Source organism: Dermacentor andersoni, chromosome 10 (genome assembly GCF_023375885.2).
Source record: "Dermacentor andersoni chromosome 10, qqDerAnde1_hic_scaffold, whole genome shotgun sequence".
Taxonomy (NCBI): domain Eukaryota; kingdom Metazoa; phylum Arthropoda; class Arachnida; order Ixodida; family Ixodidae; genus Dermacentor; species Dermacentor andersoni.
Genome location: NC_092823.1, coordinates 13,431,931 through 13,446,266, shown reverse-complemented (window position 1 = coordinate 13,446,266; position 14,336 = coordinate 13,431,931). Strand labels below are relative to the sequence as shown.

At 56.9% G+C, this 14,336-nt stretch overlaps 1 non-coding gene and 1 pseudogene across 1 annotated transcript; both read left to right on the top strand.

Moving 5' to 3' along the window:
• The first annotated feature begins 7,477 nt into the window (after window positions 1-7,477).
• Window positions 7,478-7,630, top strand: LOC140213866 (5.8S ribosomal RNA). Its single transcript, XR_011890855.1, has one exon. It is a non-coding gene; the product is annotated as a 5.8S ribosomal RNA (ribosomal RNA).
• A 1,146-nt stretch (window positions 7,631-8,776) lies between these two features.
• LOC140213863 (large subunit ribosomal RNA) overlaps window positions 8,777-14,336 on the top strand; it is a 9,109-nt pseudogene continuing 3,549 nt past the window's right edge.

Sequence of the window (14,336 nt, the reverse complement as noted above, 5' to 3'; positions counted from 1 at the left end):
GTTTGTGGGGTCCTCGCGGTCGCCCTTCTTGTGAATCAGGATTGTCCTCGTCGACTTCCAGCTCAGGGGTGTGCGGCGGTATTGGAGGCATACGTTGTATACCGCCGCAAGGAACCTGCCCTCAGGGTCCACCTGCCTCCAGTGGTGGTACGTGAGGCGGTCCTTCCCTGGAGCTGTGCTCTCGCATTTACGGAGCTTGGCTGCGACTTCTTCTGGTGAAAAGGGGCACAAGTCCAGTTCTTCGGTGGCCGGAAGCCTTGACCGCAGGATGCTGGTATCCACGGTTGTTGGTGACCAGAGGTTCGAGCAGTGGTCTTGTAGTGCATGGGGGTCGATCGGACAGAGCTGCGACGGGCCTTCAGTGATTAGCCGCACTGCCCGGCGCCGGTTCCTTCGGTAAAGTGTTTGGATCTGCTGGGGGTTGTCGGGGTTCACCTCGCGCCTCCGTGATTGGCGCGAGTCCCCGACTGGCAGCCGCAGATGTTTGGTTGCGGCTGCAATGGCACGGTCGAGGATGTTTTCAAACCGTGCCCACTCCCCAGCAGACTCAGGCAACCGGCTCAATGCCCGCAGCTCTGCCGTCTCGTCTTCTAAGCCCCATGCACTGCCCTCTGGCCGCGTGGTACCAGCATGTTCTTCCTGGTTCCCGAAGTCCTGGGTGCTTCCGTCATGGTCCTGCGACTCTGCCCTGCCCGGGGAGAGCTCCTGCATGGCCGCCGGCTCGTGAGCCTCGGAGGCTGGTGCTCCCGGGCTGCCTCGGTTGGACAGCAGCGATGGTGTTGGAGGAGTGACCGAGGCCGCGGTCCGCCCTGATTGCGTTGGCGTCCGCTGAGAGGGTGCCTCGGCCATCTCGCCATCGCTGCTTTGTCCAGGTGTTCCTCGAGGCGCCACAGGAGACGGCTCCTGGTCGGCGGCCTGCTCGGTGGCCACTGCTGGTGTTTCTGGAGGGTCCTCTGCGGGACCCTCGGTGCTGTCCTGCTCTGTTGGGGGGGTGCCGTCGTTGTCCTGCTCCGACGCACCAGAGGCAGCACCCGCGGCGAGATCACGCCTGGCTGCTAGTGCCGCCTCCCTCCTGTGCCACTGTTCGTGGTTGCTCAAGCCCCTCCTTGTGGGGAAGGACACTGAGCAACTGCCACACTGGTGTGGCAGGGCAACAGGGGGCAGGCGTGGGAGGCTGGTCTCAGCCCCAGTGTCTCGCCGCAGATACTGCACACGTTGATGGTGCGCCGGATTCTGGCACCGTGCTCGACTTCGAGGTGCCGCTGGAGGGACTGCCGCCGCACTGTCCATTTGGCCGCGGCGTAGGCAGCTCTGCAGCCCTCCTCGCAGCACCGGACCGTGTGGGGCACGGGAAAGAACACCGTGAGGGTGCCATCCTCACGTGCCGGCTGGCGTTCCCGCCCAGGGGTGTTCGGGTCGCCATCGTCCTCGTTGTGGTCATGGGCCATGCGGCCGTGGCCCCCAGGATCCATTGGATGGCCTTGCCTTCCGGACCCGGCGGCTCTCCTTAAAGGAGGCCAGGTCCGGAGGCTAGGGGCCCACTAGGAGTGGCAGCGAGGAGGCCAGGCCCATGACGGACGATGGCGAGGGCGGGGGTCAGCCGGTTGTGCCCCAGCACAGTGCCAGTCAAGACGGCAGGACCAACAGGCACCCCGGAGGTAGCAGCACCGGGTTCCAGGCAGTGGTCAGGCCGAGCTGGGCAGGAGTCTCCGATAGGCAGCAGGCAGCGCCAGGCAGCGGCAGGACCAGGAAGCAGGGCCGGTGTGGGTCGTCCAGGGGCCACCAGGTGGCAGCAGGGTGGGCTGTCCTGGAGGCAGTGCGGCAGGGAGCCGTGGGCCTAGAAAGATAGGGCTGGGTCAGGGGAAAGACACTGCTATAACCGGGCAGGTGTCCGGGCGCCTCTACAAAGATAAGTGTAGTAAAGGCCGGGCAAGCCAGCTGCACTTTGATCTTAGCCAAAAGGCCGAGAAGCGATGTCCTTCACTTCACTTCATTGTACTACTGCCTTGTGGGCGCCCTGCCGACATTGGTAACCTCAGCAACAGCGTGGGCAATATTATAAAATTCAGCCTGTCTAGAGACTCAACGCTCCCTATCTCACGGATGAACTCTCAACGCCTCAGTCTTTCGCTTTTAACGAAACGCTGTCGCGTAGAAACGAGAGCCGAGTGCAAGCTTGCTTGTAACGCGAAACCAACGAAGGCAACCTCGTAGAAAACTGAACAGGCGAGCGGAAAACACGCGCCAGGGGAATGCTTACTTCCGTCTGAATGCGACCGCTCAAGGTGACCTTCCTTGAGGGCTTCGTTTCAAGCCCGCGCGCAATTGTAATATACTACGCGCATTTCCTTCATTTCTTTTTATTTACTGCAAGGCCCACTCAAAATTTTGGTACGGCACAGGCCGGGACGGATCGCAACGTGTCGAATCGACCGGTACAATTAGGTAGCATGCCCCATGTACGAAGAGGAGCAACATAGAAGTGAATGAAAAAATAAATATAGAAAACGCTGCACACTCCTTCCAACCGGAAACATACAGGGGAGAAAGATCGCCATCTGAAACACAGGCATTGTAAAAAAAAAAGTGCTACCTCATCATCTTACCATTACCGTGTGTGTGTATGTATATATGCATGTGTTGTGTGTGCGTGTGTGTGTTTGTGTATTTATACATATATATATATATACGCACACATGCTAGCATAGCTTAAACGCAGCTGGAAAGCTCAGCCTTGCACAAGAACCACCCCCTTTCGCAAACCCCTTTGAAACATTCCAATGAGAACCACGAGTACAGCGAGGTCGTTCGAAACTGGCGCGAAAACGCATTTGTCGCCATCTGTGTACAGAACTAGGAAAGCCTGCGGACTTTGCCGTACAGAAAGAAAGGTAGATGGCGCGAGCTAACGCTCCATTGCAAACTAAGAACGAGAGCCAGTGAATAATGGCAGAGACTTCTTGGGAGGAGAAAAAAAAAAACGCGCGAAGGTTGTTAGCTTGTGCCAGCACTCTGTGTTACAGCGAGTAAAGAACATAGCATCTTCTACAACAGCAGCTACGAAAAGAAGAACGTGAGAGAGGTAGAGACACAGGCGTGTTTCCTTGGAATGCAGAGCATGCAGCACACACTATAAAGTGCCAAAGAGACGGGGAAAGCAGATGGCGCGAAGGTGTATGTCCTCAAAGCTTGAAAGCAATTTCTAAATTACAACATGTACCGAAGTCCACCTACTCTCATCAGGTTGCTCCCGCCTCCAGTTGCATTTAAAGTAATACTACAGTCGCCTCAAAGGCAGAGAGAGAGAGAAAATAAGTACACTTGCTTCGCGCACCTACAGCCGTTCAAATTTTACAGCAAGAGCACTCCCGAAAGCACAAAGTCCGCTGCCGCCTGGGCGCAATGCGCTCGCTTCAGTAAATTGCCGTGCTGGCCTCGGCAACCAAGAGGTGTCGTGCGGCAGACTGCTGCATTGTAGCACACCGGAAACCGTGCAGACGTAAGCGATCGCCTCGACATCCGAAACTCGAGTCCGAAACCACGTGTGCCGGGGCGGTGCGAGCGCGACGCCTTTGACGCAACTTTTGCGTACAAGCCGCCGCACGGACACGACAGAGCCGGTGTCACCCTGCAGAGGGCTGCACTATAGCACGCCGGGAACCGGCAAACAACCGCGCAGAAGTCGTCGTTGGCCGCGGCGTTGCCGCGAGCACGCGAAGAGACAAAGTCCGAAACGACGTCAGCCGGGGCGTCGAGCACGCCGCCCGCACTGTTCGCACGCGTGCTCGGAAATGGCGAAGGGGCCGCGCGAGCGTGCCTTGAATCGGTGAGCGGCGGTACCGCGGCGATCGCCAGAGCTCGAATCCGCCCTGCAAAAGCCAAATATTGGCGCTCGGCTCGGCGCAGTACGCCGCCGCGTCGCACGAGTACGGCCCCATGGAGGTCTGGGCACTTATCGCTGCTACTGTAAGGGGCCGTACGGCCCCGGCCGACATTGTACCGTAGTGCGATTTTCGGCATGCACGTGCTCGTGGCGGTGTCCGCGCACCGTACCGAAGTCGACAATCGTGCCCACGACTACGCGAGCGCTGGAAGAGACAAAGTCCGAAACCGCGTGTGCCGGGGCGGCGCGAGCGCGACGCCTTTGACGCAACTTTTGCGTACAAGCCGCCGCACGGACACGACGGAGCCGGTGTCACCCTGCAGAGGGCTGCACTATAGCACGCCGGGAACCGGCAAAGAACCGCGCAGACGTCGTCGTTGGCCGCGGCGTTGCCGCGAGCACGCGAAGAGACAAACTCCGAAACGACGTCAGCCGGGGCGTCGAGCACGCCGCCCGCACTGTTCGCACTCGTGCTCGGAAATGGCGAAGGGGCCGCGCTAGCGTGCCTCGAATCGATCGGCCGGGGGCCCCGTAGGGCGACAGAAAGGCGATTGTTCAGGAAACCGTACTGGCCATTGGCGAGAAATTGCCGTTCGCGCATTCGGTGGACGCCCTGCGCTTTCACGACTTCGGCATTGTGCTGCCGACGTAAGCTTCCAATCTTGCTCGTGGCGTTACAACGCGGCACGATTTTCGCCAAACGCTCGTCGAAAGTGGCACGAGTACGGCCCCATGGAGGTCTGGGTACTTATCGCTGCTATTATATGGGGGTCCCAGAGAGCAGTCGCCCCCAAAGCGACCTGGGTGTTTGATATGCGGCGGGCTTCGTGCCCGTCAAGCGTGTCCCCGGTATCGCTCCCGTGGATCCCACAGCTGACGTCTGCAGCCTCATCCGCTTGATGCGTTAGGGGCTGGTTGTCGGACGACGCTTTTTCCACGATATCGAAGTGTGTTCCGCATCATCCTCGGATGAGTCAAATACGAAAGCGCCGAAGGCGCGGGCGTGACCCGTCGCCTAGCGGCTTTGCCGTCTCGGCTACGTTGCAAGTGTCGGTCGGTCCACCAGTGCTGCGGGCTCGAGAGAAACCGCAAGCCGCGATCGAGTCGACACAACCGGTCTATCGAGAATGTTGCGTGCTTCTTGCCGCGTGGCGATACCCGGCCCTGCGGGGAGGGCGCCGTAGCGAGCTCGAACGCCGTCGTCTCGGACTGTGCAAAGTGCTACCCTTTGCGAGAACGAAGCGTGCTGGGGCGCCTGAAGGTGGCCTCGGCATCGCAAAAACGGCGTCCGGCCTGCTTGAAAGGCTGGACGCGCAGTTGAACGATTACCTGGTTGATCCTGCCAGTAATCATATGCTTGTCTCAAAGATTAAGCCATGCATGTCTAAGTACATGCCGAAATAAGGCGAAACCGCGAATGGCTCATTAAATCAGTTATGGTTCCTTAGATCGTTTCTTCCTACTTGGATAACTGTGGCAATTCTAGAGCTAATACATGCAGTGAGCCTGAAGCCCTTTGGGCGACGGGTGCTTTTATTAGACCAAGATCGATCGGGTTTCGGCCCGTATTGTGTGGTGACTCTGGATAACTTTGTGCTGATCGCATGGCCACGAGCCGGCGACGTTTCTTTCAAGTGTCTGCCTTATCAACTTTCGATGGTAGGTTACTTGCTTACCATGGTTGTTACGGGTAACGGAGAATCAGGGTTCGATTCCGGAGAGGGAGCCTGAGAAACGGCTACCACATCCAAGGAAGGCAGCAGGCGCGCAAATTACCCACTCCCGGCACGGGGAGGTAGTGACGAAAAATAACAATACGGGACTCTTTTGAGGCCCCGTAATTGAAATGAGTACACTCTAAATCCTTTAACGAGGATCAATTGGAGGGCAAGTCTGGTGCGAGCAGCCGCGGTAATTCCAGCTCCAATAGCGTATACTAAAGCTGCTGCGGTTAAAAAGCTCGTAGTTGGATCTCAGTTCCAGACGAGTAGTGCATCTACCCGATGCGACGGCTCGGACTGAACATCATGCCGGTCCTTTCTTGGTGCACTTCATTGTGTGCCTCGAGAAGGCCGGTGCTTTTACTTTGAAAAAATTAGAGTGCTCAACGCAGGCGAGTCGCCTGAATAAACTTGCATGGAATAATAGAACAAGACCTCGTTTCTGTTCTGTTGGTTTTTGGAATACGAGGTAATGATTAAGAGGGACAGACGGGGGCATTCGTATTGCGGCGCTAGAGGTGAAATTCTTGGACCGTCGCAAGACGAACTACTGCGAAAGCATTTGCCAAGAATGTTTTCTTTGATCAAGAACGAAAGTCAGAGGTTCGAAGGCGATCAGATACCGCCCTAGTTCTGACCATAAACGATGCCAACCAGCGATCCGCCTGAGTTACTCAAATGACTCGGCGGGCAGCTTCCGGGAAACCAAAGTGTTTGGGTTCCGGGGGAAGTAGGGTTGCAAAGCTCAAACTTAAAGGAATTGACGGAAGGGCACCACCAGGAGTGGAGCCTGCGGCTTAATTTGACTCAACACGGGAAAACTTACCCGGCCCGGACACTGGGAGGATTGACAGATTGAGAGCTCTTTCTTGATTCGGTGGATGGTGGTGCATGGCGGTTCTTAGTTGGTGGAGCGATTTGTCTGGTTAATTCCGATAACGAACGAGACTCTAGCCTATTAAATAGGTGCGGGATTCCCAGCACCTTACAACCTTCTTAGAGGGACAAGCGGCTCCTAGCCGCACGAAACAGAGCAATAACAGGTCTGTGATGCCCTTAGATGTCCGGGGCCGCACGCGCGCTACACTGAAGGAAGCAGCGTGTCTTTATCCCTGTCTGAAAAGACTGGGTAACCCGTGGAACTTCTTTCGTGATTGGGATAGGGGCTTGCAATTGCAAGACGAGGGACTGTAGTCCCGGATTCGAACGCACTTGCGGCCAGGCCCTTGCTGGCTTCGTCTTCCGCCTCAAGTAGACTTGTTGTGGCTCCGGCGCAGGGAGCCGTCCCTGGCACTGGCCGAGTGGTTTTGGAGAGCTGCGCGAGTACGCGCGCCGGGCTCTTGTCTTTCGTCTCAAGTAGGCTGTTGGATCAACAGCGGTTATGCTGCGGCGATCTGCCGATGCGAAAGTGTGTGTGTGTGTTTGAGGCCCTTCAATAAACCTACTGCTGGCTGAAGCACAGCACGTCGATGGGGGTGAAACCCTGCCCGTGGCCGTGTAGCCGTTAAAGACTCCACAGCGGCTTAGCCCTACTCATGGCTCTGTCGCTTTTTGCAATTTTTCGTGGAGCGATGTGAACATGCACACGAGACACACGGGTCCGGTGGTTGGTTGGCAGGTAAAACCGGCTTCGAGTGCGCGCAAACGGCATAGGGTACCTCGAGGGCAAGCGAGGAAGGCGTGGGCGCAAAACACACGCGCGAGTAGCAGGAGTGGAGTGCCATTAGGCTTTCAGCTGCTGAGACGCGGCCGCCGAAAGAGCGAGACTGGAGGAGCGCACGCCGAAAGGCGCTCTTCGAAACCACACACAGGGAGACGCCACGTGCCTAAAACCCTGGTTGTACTGTACTGAATTGAACAAACTATTTTTCACGACTCTAAGCGGTGGATTACTCGGTTCTCGGGTCGATGAAGAACGCAGCCAGCTGCGAGACTTGGTGTGAATTGCAGGACACACTGAGCACTGATTCTTTGAACGCACATTGCGGCCTTGGGTCTTCCCTTGGCTTCGTCTGTCTGAGGGTCGGATCACATATCAAGAGAGACTTCGGCGCACAGGGAACGTGCGTCCGTCGACTCGTTTTGACCGCGTCGGCATCATGGACAGTACGTTGAGCGCTAAAGCCACGCGCCAGCGGCCTCACGAGAGGGAGACGGTGGCAAACCGTTGTGCCAATTCTTCGAAAAGACGGAAACGAGGCATTACTACTGCAGCGTGACGAGTGCGCGCCTCTAGCAAGACCACCGCAGGATGGAGTCGGATACCTGCAGGGAAAGAGCGGTCCAAGCACGAGGCGCGAACGTCTGTTGCCATGTAGCGCGCACGTTTGCGAGAGAGTCGGAAGCGCACGCTTGCGTGCACGGAAAACGTGGGAATGAAACGCCGGCCGATTCCCGCGCCGTGCGCAAAGCCAGCGCGATCGCAATTTGCGCTGTTTGCCTTCGAAGTACGTCGAGCTCCAGAGCTGGTCGCTCGTTCACGTCACCGCAGCTGTGTGGGCGCCCTTCCGGGCTTCGTCGCAGGAATGGGAATCGGCAGATTCTTGCGAGGAGCGGGGAGGAGAAGGGTGGCCCCCGAAAGCGGTTCGACGCGACAGCGCCGTCTGCGAGCGAGAAGAGTCACGGCATGGCGGAGAATTGCCGCGAAACGGAAAATGTCTCCTTCGAGAGCGTGGGTGCCCCGTTGGCGGAGCTGAAGCGTTCCGTGGTAGTCCGCCGTCGGTCCAAGTGCTTCGCAGTCTCTGTCCCCTAAAGACTGGGCCACTCCAGTTGGGGCAGGGGCGACGCTACACGAGACGATGCCTCCCACCAGGTTTTAGTCGCCCCTGCGGTGCCCGCTGAAGCGGCGCGCTGCTAAGGCGATCTTTGCCTCGGTGGTGTTTGGGCTTCAGACACGGTCGCTTACCACGCAACTGCTCGTGCGCCGCACGCGCGCAGGCGGTTCGCCGCCTGCCAGCCTCGTCTATAAGTAGCTCCGTGTTGGGCGAAGGACGTGGTAGGGCGTCGCACTCGGTTGGCGCTGGGTTTTCGAACGTGTCGAGTCCTTTTCGGCATACCGCTCGTATGACGCACGCGCGCAGGCGTTGTGCCGCCTGCCAGCCTCGTCCGTAAGTACGTGGCAGGGCGTCGTACTCGGTCGTGCTGGAATGGGCGAAAGCGATGTATCCGTTGTCGACCTCAGATCAGGCGAGACAACCCGCTGAATTTAAGCATATCACTAAGCGGAGGAAAAGAAACCAACAGGGATTCCCCGAGTAGCTGCGAGCGAAACGGGACCGAGCCCAGCACCGAATCCCCCGTCCTTGCAGGCGGTCGGGAAATGTGGTGTATGGGAGGCGACGTTCTCGGGTGTTTGCGACGGTGCAAGTCCCCCTGACAGGGGCTTGTCCCAGAGTGGGTGCCAGGCCCGTCTCCGCCGTTGCGCGCCCGGGATGAAGCCTCCCGTGAGTCGGGTTGCTTGAGAGTGCAGCCCTAAGTGGGTGGTAAACTCCATCTAAGGCTAAATACGACCGAGAGACCGATAGTTCACAAGTACCGTGAGGGAAAGTTGAAAAGAACTTTGAAGAGAGAGTTCAAGAGTACGTGAAACCGCTTAGAGTAAAACGGGTGGGCCCTCGAAGCTCGAAAGCGGTGGGATTCAGTCTCCGGAAGACCGCGGAGCCGGCGGCGTCGGGTAAACGGCCCCCTTCGGGGGGCTGTTCCGGCTGCTGGCACGCAGACGCGGTCTCCAGGGTGCGCACTTCCCACCGCCGGTAGAACGCCGCGACGGACGCGGGTCAATGGGAAAAGTACGACTTTGAGTCCGGCTATGGAGGTGACCTGCCCGTCCCTTCGGGGACGGCACGCGGGAGTTATACCTCGCCGTGCACGAGAAGTTCGTCACCCCGTCCAGGCCCCATGGGCTTCTCCCGGCTGTCGGGAGGCCCGAACGATGACGCCCTCCGGAAACGGAGCGGAGAACCCGCTGGGCAAGCTTGTCGTCTCCTGTCGTCCGGGTTGGTCCCGTGGCGGCGGGTTGGCCGGCGAGAAGCCGCTGCGAGCGGGGCAATTCTCCCGCGGAGGCGCTATCGTGGTTTGCGGCGAGTAGGTCGGTAACCCACCCGACCCGTCTTGAAACACGGACCAAGGAGTCTAACATGTGCGCGAGTCAATGGGTCTCTCGAAACCCAATGGCGCAATGAAACGTGAAGGCCCCTTGCGGGCTGCGTTGCGATCCCGGACCGCACAGGGGTCCGAAAAAGGGAGCAGCAACGGCCCGTCCCAGGCGCTCACTCGTCGCCGGGGCGGAGCCAGAGCGCACACGTTGGCACCCGAAAGATGGTGAACTATGCCCGGGCAGGACGAGGCCAGAGGAAACTCTGGTGGAGGTCCGAAGCGATTCTGACGTGCAAATCGATCGTCCGACCTGGGTATAGGGGCGAAAGACCAATCGAACCATCTAGTAGCTGGTTCCCTCCGAAGTTTCCGTCAGGATAGCTGGCGCTCGATGGGAGAGCAGTCACACCTGGTAAAGCGAATGATTAGAGGCATTGGGGTCGAAACGTGCTCAACCTATTCTCAAACTTTCAATGGGTGTACGGGAGGCCTTCTGGGTTGAGGCCTCCCGCTGCGATGAGAGTGCCAAGTGGGCCACTTTTGGTAAGCAGAACTGGCGCTGTGGGATGAACCAAACGCCGGGGTAAGGCGCCCGAGTCGGGACGCTCATGAGAACCCATGAAGGGTGTTGGTTGCTTAAGACAGCAGGACGGTGGCCATGGAAGTCGGAATCCGCTAAGGAGTGTGTAACAACTCACCTGCCGAAGCAACTAGCCCCGAAAATGGATGGCGCTCTAGCGTCGCGCCTATCCCCGGCCGTCGCCGGCAGAAAAGCACGAAATGTGGGGGTGCTAAGCCGCGACGAGTAGGAGGGCCGCAGCGGTGGGCGTTGAAGGTGTCGGGCGTGAGCCCGCCTGGAGCCGCCGCTGGTGCAGATCTTGGTGGTAGTAGCAAATACTCAAGTGAGAACCTTGAGGACTGAAGTGGAGAAGGGTCCCATGTGAACAGCAGTTGAACATGGGTCAGTCGGTCCTTAGGGAAAGGAGAAATCCTTTCAGAAGCGGGCGCGTTTGTGCAGCTCAGTCTGTGAATCGGAGACGCCCCGCTGCAACCAAAAGGGAATCGGGTTAACAGTCCCGAACCCGGCTACGGAGATCGGTCCTTCGGGACCCAGTGCGGCAACGCAAACCAGCTCGGAGACGCCGATGGGAGCCCCGGGAAGAGTTTTCTTTTCTCTGTAAGGAGATCGAGTCCCTGGAATGGGTTCACCCCGAGATAGGGACGGTGGCTCCGTAGAGCAGTGCGGCTCTTGCGCTGTCCGGTGCGCTCCTGTCGGCCCTTGAAAATCCGAGTGAGGGAGTGTGATTTTCGTGCCGGACCGTACCCACATCCGCAGCAGGTCTCCAAGGTGAACAGCCTCTAGTCGATAGACCAATGTAGGTAAGGGAAGTCGGCAAAACGGATCCGTAACCTTGGGAAAAGGATTGGCTCTGAGGGCTGAGCCGGTCGGGCTGGGGTCCAGAAGCAGGAACGGCACTGCACCGGGACTGGGCGAGGCTCGCCGCCGTAAAAAGCGGTGCGGCCGAGCCCGGACCAGCGTCGGGACCTTCCTGTGGAAAGCCACAGCTGTGCATTTTCCGTGGGCTTCGCGCCTGAGGTTCTTGCTTCGGCCGGCAGAAAACAGCCAACTCAGAACTGGCACGGACCGGGGGAATCCGACTGTCTGATTAAAACAAAGCATTGCGAGGGCCGTTGACGGTGCTGACGCAATGTGATTTCTGCCCAGTGCTCTGAATGTCAACGTGAAGAAATTCAGAAAAGCGCGGGTAAACGGCGGGAGTAACTATGACTCTCTTGGCGCTTGGAGTGTGTGGCAATGTACAGTGCCATGGCTGGTCCATGCCGGGGACTTGTGGCGAGTCTCTGTAACCTATCGCCTGGGGGCAAGGTGTTGATCGTTTCACTCACGAATGAATGAATGTCGGCCGTTACTCTACCAACCGACTTACAATCAAGGACAGTCACCAGGGCGAAGTTCACCAGGGCATTCCCAAGCGGTGAACGCAGACCAAAGATTGAAGCGGCCGGGGGTTGTAGTGGACCCTTGTAATCCAGCCATGGAGGCCTCAGCATGGTATGACGACCCTGGCTCAGACTGTAGCGGCTCAAGATCGGCCGGGGGTGGTGGCGGACCTCTGTAAGCCTGCGACAGGGCGGCGGTAGCTTGGAATGAGTGACTGACTGAGCTCAGACTGTAGCGGTTCAAGATCCGCTGGGGGTCGTGGCGGACCTCTGTAAGCCTGCGTCAGGGCGGCGATAGCATGGCATGAGCATTTCCCAGACCAGCCTGAAGTGGCCGGGGGGCTTGGCGGACCCCTGTGATCTAGCTGCACGGAGGCCTCAGCACGGAATGGCGTCCTTGAGAGAGTTCAATGAGAATTAAACCGCACTGTTAGGGCCGGGGGTTGGTTGCGCGCCCCTGTAATCCAGTCCACTGGAGGCCACAGTGCGGCAGTCGATTCATCTCGTAAGTCAGCTAAGGGAAAGGCCGGCGACCATTCATGGTCCAGAGGTGCCTGAACGAGGCGGATTGTGGCGTGTCCGTGTAATCCAGCCTGGGTGGAGTCGCGGCCTCTGGATCTGAGCTCTCCCCACCTCCTAGGGGTGCGTCACGGGCAACGTGCGAGTGGAGTCGGAGGCTCGCACGGCTAAGCGGGGGAGCTCTAGCCGCAGCCTGGAGTCGGAGGGCTGCGGTGGCAGAGAGGGGGGAAAAACCGGAGCCCAAAAAGTCTCGGCACCCGGCAAAACGCGCGGGTGTCTACCCCCCTCCTGCGGACCCGGTGCAGGGAATGTGCCCAAGGCAAGTGGATCTGCCTTAGCTGCGGCAATCCAGTCAGCTATACAGGGAAAACGTTAGCTGGACCCCTGTCAGCATGGGTCGCTTATAAGCGACACAGGCGGCTGAACTGGCTCTTGCTCAACTGCAGCTTAAGAAAGGGTGAACCCTGCACCAGGCTGGACGTTGGGCTACCGGAGAACTGGCAAGAAAGGATGCTTTGTGGACCTCGGTCCACCTGTTGCTGCCTGGATAAATTCTGGGCACAACTAACGCTATAGGTGAATCCTATAGCTAGAAACGCCACCGGTAGCCCGGCTAGACCCCCTCGAACACCTGAGGGGGAAATATCACGTAACTAGCCAAATGCCTCGTCATCTAATTAGTGACGCGCATGAATGGATTAAGGAGATTCCCACTGTCCCTATCTACTTACTAGTTCTGCCACCAGGGGGCCAGGCGAGCGGACCTGCGGTCACAAGGCTCCTGCTTTTTGGGCCAAAAAAAGTGAGTAAATCCTTTTCCAATCACTTGAAAACTATCAATAAAGCTTCGCTAATATCTCAGGAGCATAGGCATAGCAAAATTATAAAGGTCGAATCCATATTTTGTGAATAACGAGAAGTTTTCAAATCCCACGTGTAGGAGCCCATACAGGCAATTGCCGGTTGTAGAAAACAACCGAGATTAATCCGATGACATCTGGTTAAATACTCCACATATAAACTTAGAATTACATTCACAGCTTCGTTGTATGATAGCCCGCATAACTGCAACAATAGTTTGAGTAAATATTCCAGGGATTTGCATATTTCTTCATTTAAAGTGAGATAAACAAACCGAGACCGTTCCAAACAAAGGAATATATAGCAGTTTAATCCTTATTCATCCGTCCTAAATAAGGCCAGTAGACAGAAAATATTTATTCGAACACATCCTGCAAACCCCCAGGAACAACTCCCAAGCATGAGTTTGCTGAGATCAATTGCCTAATTGCCAGAATTTGCATGCAAGAAGTGGTGTTTTTTGCTGTCTCTTTGTGTGGGCTGCCATGTTGGGGGCCACAGTCTGCTAAGAGCGCGGACAAAGGAGCCAAACGTCAAGAGCTTTAGAGCACCAACAACTTCGAAGCCATGTGGTGAGGTATCCATGGTTTGTAAAGGAGAAGAAGCACTAGAGTAGGGACAACTTAAATCAAAGAAGATCGAGTATTTGAAAGACAACTCTAGGCATTGCAGGGAAGCATCCCAATTTTGCAAAGGGGCAATTGTGAATATTTTACGAGTGCATATACGCCAAGCACAAAGTAAATGATGTAACCATACGCAACAAGAAACTTGGCAGTGAAGCATCCCCAATTTTAAAAGGGGCAATTCGGAAAAAGAAAACAGAGTGGAGCGACAAAGAACTCGATAAAATCACAGAAAGTGACCTGAGTACAACTCAGTAGAACATCTTGAAAGATACCAAACTCACGGACAGAGAAATGGCGACACCCTCGGTATGACGGCCAAGCTATCACCGAGGAATAATCCTCAACTCGGTAAGACGGCTTGGCTACCACCGAACAATCCAACAGACCCTGATACCTTGAAACGGTAAGACGGCTGCGGCCACCACCGAAGTAAAGGCATATACAGGAGTCACAAATATGATATGAAAAGTTTTGAAAAAGAACAAAAGCAAAAACGACCTGACATCATCGGTATGACGACCAACGCTAGCACCGAAGCAGAAAACATCAACTGCATCTTTCGGTATGACGGCGTTGGTTAGCACCGAAGTCAGATGAATACCAACTGTTGAGTCCTCGATTGAAAAGGTAAGACGGCTGCGGCTACCACCTGAGTAAAGAGAGGCT